Consider the following 5647-nt stretch of genomic DNA (forward strand, 5'->3'; position numbering starts at 1 on the left):
ACTTAGAAGTGGTATAGGGTTTCAACCAAGAAAAATAACTGCATCAAAAAACTTTGAGAGTTGTGTAATCTAGTGGTTTCTTGAAAAAAGAGTTCCCAAGCAGAGGATTTAGAGGCAGTAGGTAACCTGTTTATAATACATATGGCTGTTGAGCAGGCATGAACCCAGTAACTGTAAAAAACCTTGGAGACTATCAAGAGAGTTCTAACAGTTTCAACTAGATGCATATGTTTGCGCTTAGCACAACCATTCTGTTTTGGAGTATTAGGATAGCTAAGTTGATGCTGAATTCCATGCTCAACTAAGTAATTAGAGAATCCAGTACTCAAGAATTCACTACCATAATCAGATCGAATAGTAATTATCTTAGTGCACGACTTATCCTCAATGAGGGTTTTGAATTGCATAAATGTTGAAAACACATCAGATTTACATTGCAAAGGGAAGAACCAACAATCCTTGGTGTAATCATCCGCAAAAGATGACACAATACCTAAAACCATGGACAAAGGCTATAGGTGTTGGTCAGTATGAAGTAGTTCTAAAGGCTTGCTTGTATGACAAGTTGCAGATATAAAAGAAAGCCTAAAATTTTTCCTTAAGGCAAAATCTAAACAAAAGGATTTATTTGAGCTACTAGATATTGAAACACATGACTTAGAAACCAATTTATTTAGTATCTTAATAGATGGAAGGCCCAATCTTTGATGCCAAATATCCATTGAAACTTTAGTAATTGCGGCAAGAGCTTTAAGACTATCAGTTACAGAGTTGAATGCTTGAAATGGATATAAGCCATCACTCAAGGAACTTTAAAAAACATCATCCCTAAAGAAATATTCTTTACAGTGATAGTCTATAACTCTTTTATTAACAATTGGTAAATTTTTTAATGACATTTGGTAAAATTTTTAATGACATTCTTTTATTAAAAATGTTACTAAAATAATACTATGACGCAACTTAAAAAACACATTTGGAAGATTCTATTAAAAGGAAAAGTGGAAGACTTATCCCTTAAAGTTCTCAAAGTTCACGACTCCATTAACACCACTACCCAGCAAACTCCTAGACAAAGTGAAACATAAACAAAATTAAAAACAGAATTAAAAATCCAGATATTGAAAAGGCTAAATAAAAAATAATTAAAAAGCCTACAGCAGTAACCTCCCACCCATATTCTCCACTTTCCTAGTAACCTCCTATAATTGTTTATGCAATTCCTTTTTCACTCCCTCAATCAGGTTTTCATGTTGGCAATTGGAAACTGTACGACATTTTCCCCAGATTCTATTCTAATTCAAATCCCATTTTAATGGTTGTGTTTATCCTTGAATTAACGCAAAAGAAGAACGGCGGCGGCAACAATAATGGAGCCGACAACTGCGCCAGCAACGACACTTCAAACATATTATAGAAGTAGAATAAGAAGCACAGAAAATTAAGGACGCTTCAAACATATCACAAAAAAATCAAATTATATTTTCCTACAATTTGTCTATTTCTTTCTTTCTAGAGAATCACATTTTGTTTATCGTGTTGGTTTTCTCCAACTTTTGGTGTGGGCAGTTTGAAACTTGGGTTTCTAGCCTTATTGGAGGATCCTTTTGACACCAAACTTTTAGACATTATTGTTTTCAATGTCCTGCCAACTTCTAATGGAAATGGATAGTCTCAAATATGTTTGGCTAATCAAATAAAGGAGCGTAATCCTCTACGATATACATTTAGGGTGAGGTTTTGTTTTACTGTACTTTTATGTAGGTTTCTATCACTTTAAAGATCAACAGTTCATACAACAAGAAATTGCTTTCGAACATTCATGAGAATGTGAGAGTATTGCATTATCCTAACTATTTTTCCACATGAATTTATTTTTATGGTATGCACTTTTTGAACTAATAAATCTTGGTTATTTTTATTTGATGTGAAGATTGAATCAATAGAATTCTCCAAGTTTATTTTGTTAAACTTGATTTTGGTTTGCTTTCGTAATGATTCTCCATAAATTACTAGCCAATGAGTACACATTCTGTGTTTGTGAATAATTTCATTTTATTTTTGTTTTTTTTTATTAAGGAGTGTGATTAGTTTTTAAAATTTTAGAAAGAGTATGAAAAAATGATGGTGAGACAATTTCTGTTAATAAGTGCATATTTTATCTTAATATTACATAATTACTGTTTTTTGTCCTCTTTATGTAAATATTGTGTATCAAAAGTGAAGGTAAAATAGGAAAAATAGGGATATGATTGTCATTTTGTCAAAAAAAAAGAGAGGGTAAAATAGGAAAAATAGGGATATGATTGTCATTTTGTCAAGAGGTACAAAATTACTATTTTGCCCTCCTCATGTCAATATTGTGTATTGAAAAGTGAGGGTAAAATTGGAAAAAGTGGGGAAAAAAGTTGACAAGGGCTTTTCTCTTTATAGAATAGAATAGATTTATGAAAACGACACGTAAAGCTCACATCATGAAAAACTTGTCATTGTTGATTACCAAATTTGCTACATTGGAGAATTAGATTTGTGCTTTGGCCGTTATAACATGGTTGAACACAAAGTGGGCGACTGCCCCCTCGTATATGGCCAGAAAAAACTATTATAACCCAAGGTATCTCTCTCAAAAAATTCTCAGTATAGTTTCCTAGAAAGGAGATCAAATTTTCATTGTTGCTTCAAACGACTCGTACACATATTCCTCCAGGAAGTTTTGTGCTTAAATATATAGTATTTGGGTTGAGCATTTAGAAAGAAATAGCCCTTTAACTTTGCCTTTTTACCTTGCCACACTATATGCAAAATTCAGATTAGCAATGCCTCTTTACCATGCCATACTATATATTTAAGTTTGCCTGGAAATATAGTTGGTCAAACAAAAATGTAAAAACAGTAAACATTGTACGTTGCGCATAGTACACTATAATTATAAAAATGTCTTTATAATTAAAAATGTTCCATGCGCCACGCATAGTGCGTCGTGATGTAAAAAGAGGTTCTTCGCACACACATGAGGAACATTGCATTTTCACTTTAAATTAATCTTATTAAGTTACATTTTATACTTTTTTTATTTGTATATACATGCCCTTTGCAAGAAGGAACTGTAGAATGTGGATATTATGTGGTGAAATACATGAAAAAAATCATTAATGATCCGAATTGCTCAATTATTACCAAGATTAGTACTACTATTACAAAGAGCAGTGGCTATATTCGCTATTATCTTATTAGTATTATGTTCTTTGTAGGTAATTTATAGTTCAGGCAAATTAATTTGTAGGTCATGATGGTTTTTTTGAAGTAATTTCGCCGTATTAGTTAATGACTGAAATTAGTTTTTGTCATGAGACTTTTTAAAATACCATGACACTCATTCATATGTTTATAACACATAGTCTGCATCTCAAATTGAAATAGATGACACACTTTTTTTAATTCAATGACGAATATTAGGTGTCTCTAGAAGCTGTACATGACACTGTGTGTATGACATGTTTAGTATACTGCTTATTCCTCTGTTTATGACACTAATTCCACGTCTTAAATGGTAATAGATGACGCAAGTTCTTAATTCAGTTACGCTTGTTAAGTGTCCTTAGAAGTAATACATGACACTCTTTCAACTTCATAAAAAAGTATCTTTAATGACATCCACAAAGATGACACTAAACTCTTGCGTCATTAAGAGTATCTTTAATGACATCCACATAGATGACGCAAGTTCTTAATTCAATTACACTTGTTAGGTGTCCTTAGAAGTAATACATGACACTGTTTCAACATCATAAAAAGTATCTTTAATGATATCCATAAAGATGACGCTAAACTCTTGCGTCATCAAGCTTTTAACATGACCCATAAATTGCGTCATATATGTAAACATTTGTAGTGAGATGCACAAAACACCAATTATCAACAAGGATTTGAATTGCAAAAAACAAATTTTATTTCAATTCAAGCACATGTAACACATTAATAAGTGTAAAATTATGATGTGGAGTATGTAAGGTATAAGAGCCAAAGTGAAGTATGGGCAAACATTTGTTATCACCAATATACACTTGTTCAAGACCTGTGTAAGCTTTTGGATTATGGAGATTTTATAGGAATTGATTATCTAAGAGCTAACGCCGGAGTCTACAAGCCCTGTAGGTGTAGAAGAAGAGGTGCTAGCAACCATAGCTGCATGAGAAGTATTTCTAGTGTAGTTTGGATTCATACACTGAGGGCAATCTATGACGTAATTATCAAATTGGCGACAAATTTGATAAGAAATTCATTTGCAAGTGGAGTTGGAATTAAAACGAACACCACAATTGAACCTATAATTATTCTATTGAGAATAATTTTGATGCTAAGAGCTAGATTTGAAATTGCCTCTTCCTTGAGAATTTCTAGGGTTTGAGCAGTTACGATCCACACCATGACCTTGAGAGAAAGTGTGATCTATACCTCAGCTTGAGAGTTACTGAAATAGGGTGTGTGTTGAGTAATGAAAGCTTGAGAATTAGGGTTAAAGGATGTAGGAATAATACCAGCAGAGGAGTTATAGGTAGGCCTGACAATTTCTAACACACTCATTAACCCGACACAAAACAACAAGAAAATAATAGGTTTTCGGGTCGACATGATAACAAATCAAGTCATTATTGGGTAACTCGGTAAGCACATGTTAAGATAACGGGTCAGTCTAGGTATACACTATAAGAAAAATATTAATTTAATCTCATTTTCTATACCACTAAAAAAAATACTATAATTAACAGCAATAGGATTTAATCTCACTTTATCGTTGAATTTAAAAAATTGATGACTTAGTTTATTTAGTTATTTAAATTAAATTTAAAAAATTGATGACTGTTGGATCGGTTGAGATTTAATCTCGACTATCCAATGTTTTTCTTAGCCCTAAGGGTTAAATCATACTCATTCTCATTCTCAAATGAGGTAATATATTTTTATATGATATAATATTGTTGTTTTATTTGAATGTTTTATAATGTTTGGTTTTTCTATACTTAGTTTATGCGAAAGAAAGTTTTGACGTTGAAAACCTTATTGAAAAAAAATCATCAATATAACTCTTGAAGACAATAGATCAAGTCAAAGTTCTAATACAATTTCCCCATGATGATCAATGAAAATTGAAGAATTTTGTAAAAAGAACATGCCAGCTTTGAGTTTTATTGGCAAGATTTTAACTTCTTAGAAAGGCTTCACAACCTTGAAAAGAAAAACTCCTTCAAATTGCATATCCTTGCACATTTGATATTTTGTAGCGGACTAGTAATGTATTGATTTTTTTTATTAGGCTCTTATTTTGGAGTATGTAGATGAATTACTTGACGACAAATGTTGTTTTTATATTTTTGAAGTAATATTTGTGGTAATGTGGTATGTGAAGATTTAGAAAAAAAAAATTGTTTTTCTTAACAGGTCGGGTCATTTTACCTGTTGGCTAAAATGACCTGACCTGTTAAGAACCCGTTAAGATAATAGATATAACAGGACAAGATAACAAGTGTTACATGAAAACTACACAAAAACGACAAACACGACTTGTTTGCCAGGTCTAGTTATAGGCCTCAAAAGGCGTTAATGAAGAAGTTTTCTTTCAATTGTTTAATTGAATCTCCTCGTGGAG

The sequence above is a fragment of the Malus domestica genome, chromosome 03 (genome assembly GCF_042453785.1).
Source record: "Malus domestica chromosome 03, GDT2T_hap1".
NCBI lineage: Eukaryota > Viridiplantae > Streptophyta > Magnoliopsida > Rosales > Rosaceae > Malus > Malus domestica.